Source organism: Zootoca vivipara, chromosome 2 (genome assembly GCF_963506605.1).
Source record: "Zootoca vivipara chromosome 2, rZooViv1.1, whole genome shotgun sequence".
Lineage (NCBI taxonomy): Eukaryota > Metazoa > Chordata > Lepidosauria > Squamata > Lacertidae > Zootoca > Zootoca vivipara.
In genome coordinates this window covers 56,417,282-56,435,054 of record NC_083277.1, presented here as the reverse complement: position 1 = coordinate 56,435,054, position 17,773 = coordinate 56,417,282, and positions in this window count along the sequence as shown.

The following is a 17,773-nucleotide window of genomic DNA, read 5'->3' as shown; positions in this document are numbered from 1 at the left end:
GAAGTTTGGTTGCATAGCCAAAAGTGCTTGCACCAGTGAAATGGCTGAGTTGGCTACCTCCCAAAATATTTAAAAAACAAAAACGGAAATATCAGGGCCTTGCCCTAAGGAGTGGCAGTCACCACTTCTCTAAAAGGACATTAGAATGCTATAGTGAGAGAACACAGCCAGGGCCGGCTCTAGGGGTAGGCTGGGTGGTGCGGGGCGCCAGGGCGTGGGGCTGGCAGGGGGCGCCGCGCGGCGGAGCCGCCCACCAGCCTCGGCAAGGGGCGGGGCAGGGGCACTGGAGCGATCTCCGCACCACAGTGCCAAGGCACCCGACATGCTTAAGACGGCCCTGAACACAGCACTCAGAGATCACAGAACGGTGCAAGCATGAGGGGGAATTTGTGTCACTTATCACTAGGCACTATCCAGGGGCATTGGTGGGGGCAGCCAGGGAACTAAGGGCCTGAGCCTTGGGTTTTTTGCACCAGGTCCTGGATCTGTTGCCTCTCCAACCTTTAAAATAAGTAAGTAAGTAAGTACAGTAAGTGAACTTTGCTTACAGGGCAACTGAGCATGTCACAAAGTGCAGTGTTGGTAAGATGCCAACCATCTGTTACCTTAATTTGTTCGGAGGCAGTGTAGCAACTGGGGAGGGGCTTGTGATAGAGAAGCTTGTTGAGTGACCATGAAGCTTACTGTGTGATGGTGGGCTAGTCACTTCCTTGCAGCCTAACCTACCTCTTAGGGTTGTTATAAGGGGAGACTCCATCAGGCAAGGCCGCTTTCCACCTGCCTTGCCCCACCCTTCAGTCTCTGCTTCTCATTTTGTATTGTATTATGTTGTGCACTGTGGTTTGCTGTTGTTTTATTGATTGGAGTTTAGAAATTGCTTATTGTAACTGTTGAGTGGATTTCTGTTTAATTCTGAATGCTGATATTTAATATTATTCTATATTATTTTAACGAATGTTAATGTTATTTTATTTGCATATTGCATATTGTCTTATGCATATTGTCTTATTTATATGATGTTAGCTGCTCTGAGCCCGGCTTCGGTCAGGGAGGGAGGAATATAAAATTTATTATTATTATTATTATTATTATTAAGGATAAAATATTTACAATGGGAAGCCACGACCACTGCCCAGAACTCCTTGAGGAATAGAGTTCAATCTGCAGGCAACGTACTGGGCCTAGAAAATCCTGTTGGGACCCTATAGCTCAAAGCCTTGACAGCAAGAGCTAATGTTTGTTTGTTTTCCTTCTGAAAGAGAACCTAAACTTGCATATATACAAATTGTTGTTGTTGTTTAGTCGTTTAGTCGTGTCCGACTCTTCGTGACCCCATGGACCATAGCACGCCAGGCACTCCTGTCTTGCACTGCCTCCTGCAATTTGGTCAAACTCATGTTCGTAGCTTCGAGAACACTGTCCAACCATCTTGTCCTCTGTCGTCCCCTTCTCCTAGTGCCCTCAATCTTTCCCAACATCAGGGTCTTTTCCAAGGATTCTTCTCTTCTCATGAGGTGGCCAAAGTATTGGAGCCTGAGCTTCACGATCTGTCCTTCCAGGGAGCACTCAGGGCTGATTTCCTTAAGAATGGATAGGTTTGATCTTCTTGCAGTCCATGGGACTCTCAAGAGTCTCCTCCAGCACCATAATTCAAAAGCATCAATTCTTCGGCGATCAGCCTTCTTTATGGTCCAGCTCTCACTTCCATACATCACTACTGGGAAAACCATAGCTTTAACTATACGGACCTTTGTCGGCAAGGTGATGTCTCTGCTTTTTAAGATGCTGTCTAGGTTTGTCATTGCTTTTCTCCCAAGAAGCAGGCGTCTTTTAATTTCGTGACTGCTGTCACCATCTGCAGTGATCAAGGAGCCCAAGAAAGTAAAATCTCTCACTGCCTCCATTTCTTGTATATATATGTATATATATACATATAAATCAGCATATTTTATGCAACTGTGTCCCAAATCCTTTTCAGTAGTTAGCAACACGCCTGCCTGTGACACGTACACAATCATATTCTGCACAGTATTAGCAGGAAAATAACAATGGGAGTGCTACTTGGAGAAGAACCACAATTTTCCTGTGAAAGAATAACTGGTTTGATGCTGAGAAAGCGTCTCTTCAATGGGAACACTTCCTTAGGAATCTTGCCTGCAAAACAAATGAGTAAAAACTGCACAGTTAGTGTGGAAAAGGAAAAGGAAATGTCTTGAAATAGCTTTACAAGAAGAAGCACAAAACAACATTGGTCTGATGATGGGGCAAACCGAGGCTGAGTAACAGCTTGAAGAGATCATGAAATGCCACAGGACCACTATAGCTTTAAAACCTCACACTGCAGACATATCCCAGTCTCATCCTGATCACCAGGAATGGGAGAGTAGACAAGAAAACAGCAGAGGACTCTTTAAAGAATTGGGGGGTGGGTGCATTTGGAAGAGCCTCTCAAAACCTTTAGGGAAGTGAGAGATGTTTTAAGATTGTGAAATCCTGCCTTCGGCCATAGTTCCAGTTTAAGCAGGTAAGTGGTAGGGAGCCTGGGTTACCAGCAGCCAACAGATTGTTGACTGGAGTCAGCATTTCCACTATCTCTTTTGCCCAAGGCAAAAAAGATAGTGATGGTGGAGAGGGACTGCAGGATTTTGTTCTACCGGTAAATGTATTAGAGTTTCATTTTCTAACCCAAGAGCAGTGTTGGAACATTTGAAAAATGTGAAAGTCAGTGGATATCTAGTTCTGATTGGCACATTATAGTCCAGGAGGTGCAGATCAACTTGGTTCATACTGGAAGTCACAAACTGAATTCCTCAAGCAACGGCTCCCATAGCTAGACTACTGCAGTGTACTGTGGGGGGGGGATGACTTTGGAGACTGTTTGGGAACTACAGCTACTGCAAAACACTGTCACTAGATTGCCAGATTAATAAGAGGATGCCAATGGTTAAAGAATTCCATGGAATTGTGGCCCATTTCCAAACGCAATTAAAATTGCTGATGCTTAGTTTTAAAGCCCTGCACAACATGGGACATGATGACCAGGAAGAACATCTTTCTCCATACTGGTGTGCTGTAGTCTGCTTCACTGACCCTCCTCAGCAGACCCATAACAAATGAGAGAACAAGAAAGAAGGCCTTCCCCGTGGCAGTGGCAAAAATCTTGGGGGCTCAAATTTCAGCGATGTCCTGTGTGATGCCAAAATTCGGTGCCCCTCCACCTATCGCGCTTCATTGTAAATCATAGTTGCAGCACCCGCAAGGTTCCGCACCCAGTGCAACTGAACTGGTCACACTCTCCTAAATCTGCCTCTGACTATGATGCTCCCCTGGTCAATGGAACTCTCTTCACAATAAGCCTTGAGTGATACCCAAGTTATTGCCTGTTTGGCATCTTTTTATTTCTCATGCTTTTAATATCTGATGAGATTTTAATACTCATTCTAGTACCGGTATTTCATTTTCATGCTGACTTTCCCCTGCTGTTTGTATTATGGAAGGAGTTCTATGTCTTCATGTTCTCTTAATTTTGCAGATATACGTGAAAATACTGGAGACAAGAATGGAAACATGAAGCCATGTCTGGAGCCTGCAAGTCTGCAAGATACAGTTCAATCTAGTTCAAGCATCTAAATGTGTATGAAAGGTCTGGTGCTTATTATGAATCTTTAGTGAGTGCATTCTGTCTGTCTCTCTCTCTCTCTTCCAGCCTCTAACATCACTTTTGTTTTCTCCATGAATTGATTTAAGTGACATAGCAAGTTTAAATTCAGTTGGACTGCTTAATGAGAGGAATATATTATTTTGCACTTACCTGTATGAATGCCTGCAAATAAAACAATTTCACGTTCCTGCAAGCAGATCATCCCATTTGACTCACAGCCAGGCTCAGTATCTTTCCAGCTGCCTGTTATGGTAGGACCATATGCAAAGCTAGGTGGACTACTTCCCAATTCAGAAGGGCTTCAGGTAGCACCTGTGTGGTCAGGACTGAGCTAACCATTGTACGAAGCATGAGGGAGGATTATCTCTATTGTCTAACAGGTGATGATGCTCCTGAGTATGATTAGCAATCTTTGCCCTGTTCTTTTAGCTAAGCTATTCTATAAGTCCGTACAGTGTAGTAGTAACCATTTCATGATCATGCGGCAGGAGAACCAGGGCCCGGCGAAGTGAAAACCTTTTCTGCTACAGAATAGTGCTTGTGTAGCCTTTGGTAGAGCAGTACAGATGCCTCACTTTCCAAAGGAGGCGTGGTAGGGTTGAGACCACTGTTCCTCGGCGTTGCACACATCCATTTAATTGGCCATTATTTAATGGTGGTGCTGAGCTACATATAAAAGTGGGTGAGTGTGGCAGAAAAAAATGGTCAGATAGCAACTTTGTACCAGACATTTCAGAAAGAGAGGAGGAAAAGGCAGCAGCAATCTATGTTGTGTGCATGTTTGACTTGCTATGAAGGTAAAAGATCTAGGGCAAGTTAGAGGTTATCAGAACCATATGCAAAGCATAGAATATTGTTATGCTCACCCCTCTTTTCCACGTGGTGAGAAGTTCCAGGAGTCCAGTACTTGCCCAGGTTTGGTTTGCTTTGGAAGGAAATTACTGGAGGCTTATTGATGTTTTGTAATAGTTGCATTTACTTACTGATATCTAGTCTGAGCATATGTGGAGGCACATTGTAAACCAAAGCTGGCTCCAGGTTTCATATGCTCTTGGGCAAAACTCTTTTTGTGGGCCCTTCTCCCTCTGTGAAACTACTTTCTCTCTGCAGTTGTCTCCTCTTCTTCCTCACCAGTACTGTTGTCTGCTTTACTGCCAGGCAGAGAAAGGATCAGCAAGCAGGCTGTGGCATCTGCTGCTCTTGAGTTTTTCCTACAAAGCACATTTGGAGATTCAGGTGACTTTATATTCCCATCTCCACCTTGTGGGGCCAAAAGCAGCTGGGATAAAATTTCGATTAGGAAAATGTAGGGCAGGGGGAGTTAAACACCCATTCTACCAATGTGGGGCTTCGATTAAATTAGCAGCACCCCACAGCTACAATTCAAAAAGCAACGGGGCAGTATCCAATGCACTCCTTCCTTCAGCAGGAAGATTTGTACTTGTGCAACATAACTACCTCCCCACCCCCTGCCCTGTGCACCCCACCCCAAATTTGCTCTGGAGGGCTGGGGTGAAATGCAGAATATATTAATAAATCTTTGTGCTTGCAGAAGGAGGTACTTAGTGCTACAATGGCTACAAAACAGGAGCTCCAGTCACAGCATGGGAGTAGCCAGGGGGGGCAGGGAGGGGCAGCTGTCCCAAATCAATAAAAAAACAATAAAAAATACATAGCAAACTGAGGCTCCCCCCCCCAACAAAATACCTGCCCTCCCTAACAAAAATCCTCACTACACCCATGAGTGACAGGTCACTTTTAACATGTAACTTTGTTCTCACAACCCTTTGAGGTTGCCTAGGCTGAGGGAGAGCCACTTGCCCAAAGTTTGGTATAAAGCTTAAGCAGGGATTCAAAGCACATCCAAACTACAATGCTCTAGCCACTACATCACATTAGATAATTTGTAAAGTAGTCCTGGAATAAATGAAGCTGAAGTCACATTGCATTTTGAAGTGTTTTTTTAATCATTTGACAATCTTCCCCTGCTTCAATTAATGTACATTACAACCACACACAACTTATTTCCCCCCCAATTTTAAATGCCTCTCTCCCACTCTAGCTATTGCAGGAGTTGACACACTCTGACTTCCCTGCTTTGGATAGTGGCCCACATTGCCCTGTGACTAGACACAGACACAATATTAGCACAATGTGGCTGGTGATAAGATCTCTTCTCCTCTGCGAGGGGAGACTTTGCGGGCAGGACACGCTCCTCGCGGCAAGCAGGGGGGGGGGTGTATCGGCCCCCTGCTGCAGCCAATTCCTGCTGCTGCTCCAAACCTCTGGCTGGCCAATAGGGCCGGCCTGGAGGCGGGGTTTGCAGACATTTAAATCGGCACGGAGGCAGTGGAATCCTTCTTCTCCTGCTGCATCCCGACGGATCTCCCGCCCACCCTCCCTTTAGGTCTTCCCTTTGTGTGAGTGCTTTGACCTTGCTATGGACTTCGGTTGGTTGCCTTGGTTGCCCAAGGGGCCTGGTAGGAGTTTTTTTATCCATTTGGCTAATTGGCACCGGCCTCTTGGTTTTTTCGCATACCTCGTAGCAATTCGTCACATATTCTTGCAGTATTTGGCGGTTAGGCACTGGAATATGGAGTTGGTCTGTGGCCATCATCCAACCCTCCTCTTATAGGGGTATCCCCTTAAGGGATCCGGTGGTCGTGGATCCCGTCCGATGCCCTGCTGAGGCTAGGGCCATGGCACGGCCCCCGGTGACACCAGGGGGAGCTTTCAGTTGTATTTGCATCAACAGGCTCCTCCCTTGGGGTGTTAACCTGATATGACCCCCCACTGAGCGGGGTGGAGTCATGCTTGCTAGGGTGTCCAATGCCTAAGCCAATACCTCTCACTTGCTCTAACCAATAAAGTTGTGGCCTTATTTTACCCATTAACTCAAATCCATGTGTCACTATGTCTTCATTTCTCGCGGGCGGCGGGTCCTCGAACCGCAATGCGAAATCCCCCCCCCTTTCTGCACTCTTCCCATCTCAGTAGGATTTCCTTTGCCACCACCCTCTTCCTTCTAGAGAAACTGACAAAGTTGGAGAGAAGGGCTTCTCATTTCGACCATCTGTGACTCCCCCTTTGCCAATGTGGTACCATCCAGGACTACATCTCCCATCAGCCCCAGCCAGCATTGTCAATGGTTAGGGATGCTGAAAGTTCATAGCACCAGGTTGGCAAAGGCTAATGTAACTCATTATCAGTGGAACTGGCAAGTTCAAGGGGAAACCTTGTCAATTTAGAGGGCAATCCTATACACGCAGAACCAAGTCCCCTTGTTTTCCATGGGTATAGGACTGAAGCCATAATATGCCTGTGTCTTTCCTTGGAAAAAAGATGGATATGTGAACAACAGTGCTGGTGCACATCAACAACCACTAAGGAGACCTTGCCAATTTCACTGGAGTCCAGCAAGGGTCGATGATGCCACTGATGCTCACAGTCATGCAAAAGGAGGGGGAAGTAGGAAAGAGAGCCATGCCACACACCTATCAATCTCTTTGGAAAGATGCAGGAAGTTTGAAATGCAATTTGAAACCCACCTTCCTGCGTGGCTGTAAATTGATTAAAAAACCTGATCCCGGCACATTAAAAAAATGTATTTTTGACTTTCATACTGTGCGAGAAAGTTTCAAAAGTGCTTTAAGCAGCATTTGTGAAATTGCTTTTTGTATTATGGTCTTCACTAGGTCTTTGTTCTAAGCAAGGGAGCTGTAGCCTGACACACTGTGAGGAAAATGAGCCTTTGTGTGTAGCTTGTGGTGTCGCATGGGTTCTCTACTCTGTGGAGTGCAAATGCAAGATTCTTACACCAGGGACAAAGGTGCGATGGAATAAATGCATTCTTTCATTGCTCAGACTAAAAGGCTGCTGTATTTGAACTGGAAACATTACTGAGTTGCTGGCAGGTGAGAGAGGATTTGGCCACTAGTTCTCAGCAGGTCTGGGCAAGGTTGGAGAATGCAGTTGCTTATCTCCCCTCACCCATAAACATTCCTTCCTAGTCATTCATCTGTTTGCCAGATAAAGCCCTGCCATTTGAATCACACAGAGAACAGGAATGGACAAGAATGACAGATGCAGATGATCAGCCCTCCAATTCCATCCTAGATGTCCCACCTGCTGACAAAGCACTGGGAGGTGGGGAAGGTGTTTGTCCTGTTGCTGGGTTGACCCCAGGGAAGGAGAGGCTGATCATTTGCAAGAAATGCAGATAGTATTACTGGGGAATGTGCAAGCCTTTGGGTTTATAAAATCCTTCACTTAAGGTAGCCCAGTAAAAGACAGAAGGCTTCCTACTTTGCCTTCCCCACAATCTCCTTCCCCCTTCCTCTCTGAGGGCTGCTTTGCTTATTGTGATTTTAATTGGTACATGTTTTAGACCTTTGTTGTGTACCTGCTAAAAATGTAGCAATTAAGAGCATACAAAACCCTTGGCAGACTGCCCTGGTATATTTCCTTGGAGTTTAAACAACTGCATATGGGCATCAGGTATTACAGCTTTAGATGTAGGTAGCCATGTCGATCAAAGGGTGTGTGTGGGGGGGGGAATACCAAAATCACTGTAGAGAAATAAATTTATGCCTGGCGTGCTATAGCCCATGGGGTCACGAAGAGTCGGACACGACTAAACGACTAAACAACAAACAACAACAAACTAAAATGTCACAAAATTGTGAGCAAGCTGGAGATGGTGTATAAGTGTACATCTTAAAAGCTGCAACATGTGAAGTACCCTTCCCAGACATTCTTCAGTTGTCTTCAACACAATCCTCTTTCCAGCACCGTGGTAAGGTTGCAAAATGATAATTGTTCTATGCAACACATTAATTTAATGTGTATATAAATGTCATACTTTGCATGGAATTTCTAGCTATGTAAGATGGAATCCCTGGTTTAGGAACACTTAACCAATCCAAGTCTCTCTTGTTTTTGTTTGATCCAACAACCAGCTCATCATTTTAAGAGGTCTCAGCTACACTTAATTCCCATGGCAGCCTTTATTCAAGGTTTCTAATGACACAGGAAAATACTAAGAAGGGCCAGTCTATAGATTGTGCAACTCCAAAAAGCTGCAGACACAGTTTGATATCCAGAAAGTTGTCACTCTTTCCGTAAGCTGAGACCAGTTTTATTATTATAATCTTTTGGCTACAAGAAGTATGACACTGAGCACAAAGTCACAAGAGCCCAACTAACAACTTAAAGTGGCTAAAACATTTGGTGTAGTGTTGGGTAACCTAAGAAAGGTCCCAATATAATATAGGGAGCCATTGCAAAAGACCAAGCCATGTGTGTGCATGTTTGTTAATCCATGCTCTAGCCAGCAAAGGTGGATTTAGTGGAGTGCAACTGGTTTGCCCTCAATGGGCACTGAGCCGAGGGGGCACCACAGGGTTTGCTACAACAATGATGAGCAACAGAAGACAAGGTGGCGGCGGCAAATTTTGGCCTCATACAGGGCACTGCTTAAATTTTAAAGCCCAAAGTCTGCCACTGTAGCCAGTTAGACTATAAAGCAGGGGTGGAGGGTGTCTATTTTTCTTATCGCTAAATGGGCTTAGTGGGATAGTTCTTACTTTCTTGTTCCATTAGTTTTAATTGGATAGGCTTTGACTACTTTTAGATAGATCAGGACCCTTTGATTTCATCAGGTTTTTGCATCAGTGAAAACTGTTTTGGGGTAGCTCAGCAGACTAAAGCCAAAGTGGCAATAAAGATTGCAAAATCCTAGGGATACCTTTGCCCTTAGACTCCAGTCTGCTGTGCACACAAGTTGTTTCGTTGTAAATCCTGAGACTCAGCTTAGTGGCCTGAGGTTCTTTGAATCACTTCTGAAATGTTCCTGGTTAGAAAGACTCAGGTTGCAGAGGTCACAGAGTTAGATTTGCTCTGCTTTTGTCCTAATCTTAATTTTATTTGCGCGTCGATGACCCGTCACCCGCGTGGAGTAAATAAGATACAAGGACACGTGATTTTAGGTTAATGGGTAAATAAAGGCCACAACTTTATTGGTTAAAGCATGTGAGTGGTATTGGCTTAGGCATTGGACGGGAAAGCAACACGTGACTCCACCCTACCGGTGTGGAGACACTTAAAGGTTAACGAATAGGAGGGCAGGAATGCAAAGAGAAAAATCTCCCGCCGCGGCAGCCATTTAAAGGGAGCTGGTCTCCGCCTCTGCCACCCCCCCTGTGAGCCCTATTGGCTGGCAGAGGGGTATGATGCGGCGGGGAGGGGCTGGTGCAGGGGGCCGACCACGCCGCCCTGCAGACGCAGGAGATGGGCCCTGCGCGCAATCCCTTCCCTCTGGAAGGGAGGAGAGTCCATGTCTAATGCCTTGCTTTCAAAAATAGGCAGAAGAAGGTGATGATAAAAATGAGGTCAGTTTTTAAGTGTAGGGTGAAAAGAAGTTCCTCAGGTAGACATTTCAGGGGGATTCTCTGCTAATGGTAACATGTAAGTACCGGTAACTGAAAGAAGACAGAGGAGCCCACTTTATCCCCTCCTCTTCCATGTGGAGGGACCATGGCATAGTGGTACAACATATATCGTATTTTGCTTGCAGGAGGTCCCAGTTTCAGTCTGTGACATCTTCCATTTAGAGGATCCCAGATCTGTAGCTGGTACAGATCTCTGCAGGAAGACTTTGGAGAACTGCTGCCTTTCAGAGGAGGCAATACTGGTCTAGATGGGCTGGCAGTTGGATTCAGTATGATGCCCTTCATACGTTCATATCTACCTCCTCAGATAAGCCCATGAAGGGCGGAGGATGGCACAGGTAATAGGATTCTGCATGAACAGAATTGATAATGGAATGAGATGTGAGTTTCTTTTTCCATCCTTTCAAGTTTGCCTGGTCAGTCATTTCTCTGCTAGAGGTGGGGTTGTGTAGCAGAGGCTGTCAGCAACATTCTGCACGTGCAGATATTGCATGGCCGATTTCCAATACCCCAGCTCAGCTCTGCTCCAGATACTGGAAGCTGAACTCATCCTATAAATATGCACGTATTGCAAAAGCTGAATGTGGCCAGACATTGTGTTTCACCTCTGTGACCGAAGGCAGCAGGTACTGTGTTTGAAACATTTGGCTCTTTAATGTCACACAGTTGTTCCATTAAGAGGGTGCCTTTGTTTGTGCTCTGCCCTCTTTTGTATGGCAGGATGTGGGTGGGTAGTGAGCCAGGGCCGGAGATATCTCTTAATGACTCAGAACAATGACCCTCTGAGTATAAACTGGTCGGGCCAGTCCATGGCTGAGCTGTTGTGTGAGAGTTCAAAGGCCCAATTACATGTTAAAAGGAAATACAACCTGGCTACAAAACTTGTCTCCATGCCTTCCAGGGATAACGGCCAGGGATTCCAACAGTTTTAAAACACAGCATGGCAGTTTAATTCCTGGCTCCTCTGGAGTTCAGGCTGGCTAGTTGGGCTTGGAGAGAAGAATAATCTTCTCAAATAACTCCAGCAAAAGTAACGAGTTGTTCTTATAAGCTGAGAAATCACAGACATGGGGATCTACAATAGGATATTACTCAGAGGGACAGTTGCACACAGTGGCAAGGTTATGTCTACAATGCTCAGATAGGGGTGGGGAATGAAGTGCGGTGATGTAGTGGTTAAACTGTTGGACTACAACCTGGGAGACTAGGGTTCAAATCACACTCAGCCATGAAGCTCACTGGGTGACCTTGTGTCAATCGCTGCTTCTCCAGAGAGCCAGTGTGGTGTAGTGGTTAAGAGCCGTAGACTCTGGGGAACCGGGTTCGTGTCTCCACTCCTCCACATGCAGCTGCTGGGTGACCTTGGGCTCAAGGGCGTAGCCAGGATCATAACTAGGGGGGGGCAAGCCATGATCATTCAGGGGCGGGGCCACAAAGTGGGAACGTGGGCGGGGCTACAGGGCCAGCTGGCCTGACGACATCGTGGTGGCGGCAGCGGCGGCAGCGGCCACCTTGTGCTTCTGGGGCTGGCAACGGCGGCGGCTACCCTGCTTGGCTGGAGAGGACGGGAGGGTCGGGCAGGCAAGAGGGGGTGACAGGGTGGGCGAGGGCAAGGCAAGGCACGGCCGCAGTCACGACGGCTCCGAGGCGTTGCTGCATATCAGCATAATATTTCAACCATGTTGTGGGTTCAAGCCCCACCTTAGGAAAAAATTCCTGCATTGCAGGGGGTTGGACTAGATGACCCTTGTGGTCCCTTCCGACTACAATTCTATGATTCTATTGATATATTGCCATAGCATATGCATCATTCTGCTTTCTTGAATTGTCCTACTCCTAGGCATAGCAGCCAACTCCTAGAGGCCTAGGTGCCTCCCCCCCCCCCAAATACTAGTAAATACCGTATGTGAAAGAGCCATCCCCCCATGTTGATGGGCTTTCTATGTGGGGCTTATCTGCCCCCCCCCATATTTTATTAAGAATGGAAGAGGGAGGGAAGGAAGGAAGAAATAGAGAGAGGGATAACTCATATTTGTGGGTGTCTCTGGGTGACGCTGTGATGCTGGAACTCTGCAGCAAGAGGACGGGAGGGTCGGGCAGGCGAGAGGGGGTGGCAGGGCGGGTGAGGGCGAGGGAAGGCACGGCCGCAGTCACGACAGCTCCGAGGCGTTGCTGCATATCAGCATAATATTTCAACCATGTTGTGGGTTCAAGCCCCACCTTGGGGGGAAAATCCTGCATTGCAGGGGGTTGGACTAGATGACCCTTGTGGTCCCTTCCGACTACAATTCTATGATTCCATTGATATATTACCATAGCATATGCATCATTCTGCTTTCTTGAATTGTCCTACTCCTAGGCATAGCAGCCAAATCCTAGAGGCCTTGGTGCCTCTCCCCCCCCCCCAATTACTGGTAAATACCGTATTTGAAAGAGTCACCCCCCCCCCATTTTGATGGGCTTTCTATGTGGGGCTTATCTGCCCCCCCCAGTATTTTATTAAGGATGGAAGAGGGAGGGAAGGAAGGAATAATAGAGAGAGGGATACCTCATATTTGTGGGTGCCTCTGGGTGATGCTGTGAAGCTGGAACTCTGCAGCAAGAGGATGGGAGGGTCGGGCAGGGGAGAGGGGGTGGCAGGGCAGGCGAGGGCGAGGCAAGACAGGGCCGCAGTCTCGATGGCTCCGAGGCGTTGCTGCATATCAGCATAATATTTCAACCATGTTGTGGGTTCAAGCCCCACATTGGGGAAAAATTCCTGCATTGCAGGGGGTTGGACTAGATGACCCTTGTGGTCCCTTCCGACTACAATTCCATGATTCTATTGATATATTACCATAGCATATGCATGATTCTGCTTTCTTGAATTGTCCTAGGCATAGCAGCCAACTCCTAGAGGCCTAGGTGCCTCCCCCCCCAAAAGAAATTACTGGTAAATACTGTATTTTAAAGAGTCCTCCCCCCCATGTTGATGGGCTTTCTATGTGGGGCTTATCTGCCCCCCCCCAGTATTTTATTGAGGATGGAAGAGGGAGGAAAGGAAGGAAGAAATAGAGAGAGGGATAACTCACATTTGTGGGTGCCTCTGGGTGATGCTGTGATGCTAGAACTCTGCAGCAAGAGGAAGATACCGGTACACCTGTACAGGAGCCTTGTAAGCAGCTTTCTCTCTGCTTGATTTACAGCAGGCACATCCAACAGGTAGATTGTGATCTACCAGTAGATCACTGGATGTCTGTGGTAGATCACTGCTAGATCACTGGCACCCCTAAAAAAAGCTCACCCAAATTTTTCCTCCTCCCTAAAAAAAGCTGAACTATGACCTGAAGCCCTAAACAAAAATGGGCCTCCCTCCCTCCTAAAAGAAGCTCAACAAGTTTGACCTAAACCCCCCAAAACAGGGCTTCCCTTCCTTAAAAAAACTCAACAGCTTTGACCTGAACCCCCCAAAAGGGGGTAGATCACTCCCAGTTTTTAACTCTGTGAGTAGATCAGAGTCTCTTGGGAGGTGGCCACCCCTGATTTACAGTATACTGTACAGATGCAGGAGGAGGGGCAGACTGGAACACCAATGCTTTTTATAAACATCACTGTGTCTATCAAAGCTACAGCCCCCCCCCCTTCTTATTCACTTCCTTTTAGCCGTGCAGGGCCACCTTAGTCAAATTGAATCCTCTGCACCCTCATTAAATCGCCAATAGAACTGTTAATGCGATCCCTGAATGCCCATTAACAACTCCCACTGAATAACAATAGGGTGAATAGGGTGGACCTTGCCTGAAGGGATATTCTGCTCCATTGTCTTAACTGCTTAAGTACTGGTAGCCACTTTGCTTTATTTATTTGATGTGTTTTTGTTACAGCTGTGTTCCCGCCCCCAGCAAGTGGAGAGCTGCTCTTGCTAAAGCAAAGCCCTTTCCACTTCAGTTTTTGGAGGGGCAAAGTATTGGTTATGGTCTGTAAAATACAATAATTTTTTGCTTCTAGGGGGGGCAGCTGCCCCCTCCTGCCCCCCCTGTCTACACCCATGCTTGGGCTAGTCACACTTCTCTGAAGTCTCTCAGCCCCACTCACCTCACAGAGTGTTTGTTGTGCAGGAGGAAGGGAAAGGAGAATGTTAGCCTCTTTGAGACTCCTTAGGGTAGTGATAAAGCGGGATATCAAATCCAAACTCCTCCTCCTCCTCCTCCTCCTCCTCCTCCTCCTCCTCCTCCTCCTCCTCTTCTTCTCCTCAGTAACCTACTTTACAGGGTTGTTGTAGGGATTAAATGAAGCGTAGAAGAACAGTGTACACCACCTTGAGCTTCTTAGTGAAAAAGGTGGAATATAAATGTGATAAAAAAATAAGTGACACGCAGCCTAGACTTTGGGTACAGAACTACAAGTCACCATGGGCCATAAATACAGATAAGACAACTCTCTACCTCTGTATCTCTACTGTGCAAACCCACATGTCAGCCATTGACAGGTAAGAGTGGCGCATGCAACAATTTGGATTTAATAGTGAAAATGCCAGGGAGGACTGCATTGTCACTGTGGCCTTCTGATAACAGCATCCTGCCCACAGCAACAAAGTTCCAGAGTGGCTGAACAAAGACTTCTAAGACAGCAGGTAATAGCCTTCCTTAAGTGTTAAATGTTTGCTCACTGAAATCCAGACTCCTGAAGATTTGAGTTCCACAGTCAGAAATGTGGCAGAATTTCAAATATACTTAATGGAGGCAGCTTGAGGTAATATGGGACACAGGTAAACAAGGTGGAAAGTATCCCACATACACTTCTTTACAATGAAGATTTCTACAAATGATCAGATTTCACTGTCCCATCGTTGCATCAATTACAGACTCAATAAACAGAGGAACAAGAATTGCTGCTGTTACTAAAATTTGCCTGGCAACAGGAGAGACTGAATCCTCCCTATCCCTCCATTGGCTGAGAAGGTTATAATATCCCTGGTATGTTCCTCCAGCTGTTGCACTCCAGGTGACAGCAGTGGCATCCCAGAGGCCCCCCACCCCAAGCAAGGTGGAGAGCTTAAAAGCTCTTTCCTTACCAGAAAAACTTTGCTTGCATTGAACTTGCGGGATTTAAACAAGCAAGCCTTCAACCTTGTAGTTGAATGGCTGAAATTGCACAAGTTAAAAGTGTGTAAGATGCAATCCTCCTGTATTACGTAGCATTCATGTAGTGCTATCCCTGGGTGTTCAGATACATTACTGTATCTCTATAGTTCTTACAACAACCTTCTGAGGAGTCCTAGTATCATTTTCTAAGGAGCTGCAGATGAGTGGCTGAGGTTGGGAAACAGGTGTTTTGCATAACACTTTTAAAAGTGTTTGTGGAGGGATTTGACAAAAGGACTTTCCATGTATATGTTTTGATCAGATGCTCCAGCGATAGCAATTAGACTGACTAAGCTAAACCTTTGGGTTATAGAGCATAGCATCGTGACAGCACAGGAAATCCTGTGATGCGACAGTGGTTCAACTAGCAATGGCATCAATGGAAAATAAAGTGATAATTGTCTTGATATATGGTTAAGAGATCATAGTGTGCATTGGCTGACCAGTAAAGTCACACATCCCAGAGATAATGGACACTATCCTAAATGAACAAAGTAGAAAAAGAAATAAGCTGACCACAGGAAGTCTTGCTAGGACTATGCCTCCAGTGCCAGGAACTTGACAAGCACCTGCTGTTCTGATGCATGCTTGTAAAAATTCACTTTGCTTTGAGCACATGGCTTGTGGTTGGTTTGGGTTTTGAGTAAATCAAATGGGTTCATGTATTTTTAGTGGCACTGTGCATGAAAAAATTACATGCAGTGCTTTTTTCTAAAAGAAATGTTTAGGGGTACTCTCATTTTGACTTGAGAAAATCACCATTTTATAAGCCGCCATCGGGGGTAGCAACAGAACTGATGATTCACTGTGTTAGAGAAGAAACTTAATTTTTTAATTTTCACAAAGTGTTTAGGTGTATGTGTACTCCTACATCCCCCAATAAAAAAGCACTGTTAATATGTATTTGCTTAATACGCACAGTTGAATTGGACTTATGTTTTTGTCGTTGATAACTTCATGTATGTTCAAAACATGGAGGTGTGGTTTATAACTTTACATGTGAATGATATGTAGTTCAGAACATGCAATTGAATATGTATTATTGCGGTGTGTGCTTCTGGAAGCTTTCATATGTGAAGGTGTGCTCTTTGTAAGTGTGTGCATTTGTCGCCTGGTGCATCACTGTAAGCCTCGCTATCTGTGCGGTGTGTCAGTGGCCCTGGGGGCCAAAGTGATGTGCAGTGTCCTCAATTTCATGGTGGGTTACTGCCAGGAAAGCTAGGAGAAGTCATATAGTGGAAAATGAGAACTTTCCTTCAGTATGAGCTCTCCCTTCACTGTCGCCTTTCAGAAACACTGAGAAGCAGTTGGGACGCTTCATAAAACATAAAACAGGAAGGGGCACTCTGTTCTGAGGTTTCCACAGTGATTGGTCATCATTAGGTGGTGGACTCTCCACTGGAGGTTTTTAAGCAGAGGTTGGATGGCCGTCTGCCATGGATGCTTTAGTTGACATTCCTGCTTTGCAGGGGGTTGGACTAGATGGCTCTCAGGGTCCCTTCCAACTCTACAAGCTAATGATTCTAGAGTGTTCCCATCTGCCCACTGGTTGTTCTGAATGGCAGCAGAGGAGAAGAAAATATTTGCTCTTCAGATCAATTAAAGGTAGAGGGTGCAGAGTTTGTTGACAACCTAGAAAGAAATCAACAGGAAGAGAAAGTCAGAGAGGGAGAGCTGTGGTTAAAGAGGCATGATCACCTGACAAAGTGAAAAGGCCCCACTGATGTTTACACGTGGCTTTGCTTTTGTAATTATTTTCACTGCCACGGTTGCACCACTCCACAGACAAATGTGGAATGGGTCAGGGGTGTGGGTGTGGGAGAGAGAGAGAGAGAGAGAGGTGAGATGGGCTGGGTATAAATAATAAATTATTATTATTAATAATAGCAATTTGGAAGTCTGGTGTGTGTTCCTATGACCATTTCAAAGCAATCCATGCATTCAAATGGCCGTTATCAGTCATTTGAAGGTACCAGTATGTTGTTGTTGTTTTTAAAAAAAATTCTTTCAATGTAGGCATATGGGAGAAGTGGGGGTTCTTTGTTCTGTTTCTACCGTATATATCTTTTCTGAATATAGCAACTCTGGCTTATGCTGCCTGCTCTCTGCCCACACACTACTCTCCATGACCGCATGACAGAGGAGTCCAACGGTCAAGGCTGATTTTAACCATTTACAGCCAAAAGTCACTGGCTGCATCAGCACACAACTCCTGGGTTAAAAACACCTTAAATTGGTAAAGAGCATTTGGACTATTAAGAGGCCTCTCTCCCTTAGCTTCTCAGCCAGTCATTGACAGTGACTTATGCTGTGTGAGGAGTTTCTTGGGTTTTTCTTGGGACAAGGATTTAATTGGCACTTGTAACAGAAAATCATGGCAGTTGAGGAGAAGCTGTGGCAACTGCAGGTTCAATAAAGAATTCTACACTGTCTTTCCTTGTGATTTTTCACACCTTCAGCTGTGTGATATAATATTCACTGTCAGCAAAGTAGGAGGTTACCAGGAGTACATGGAAGACTTCCTGAAAGAGCCTCCATAT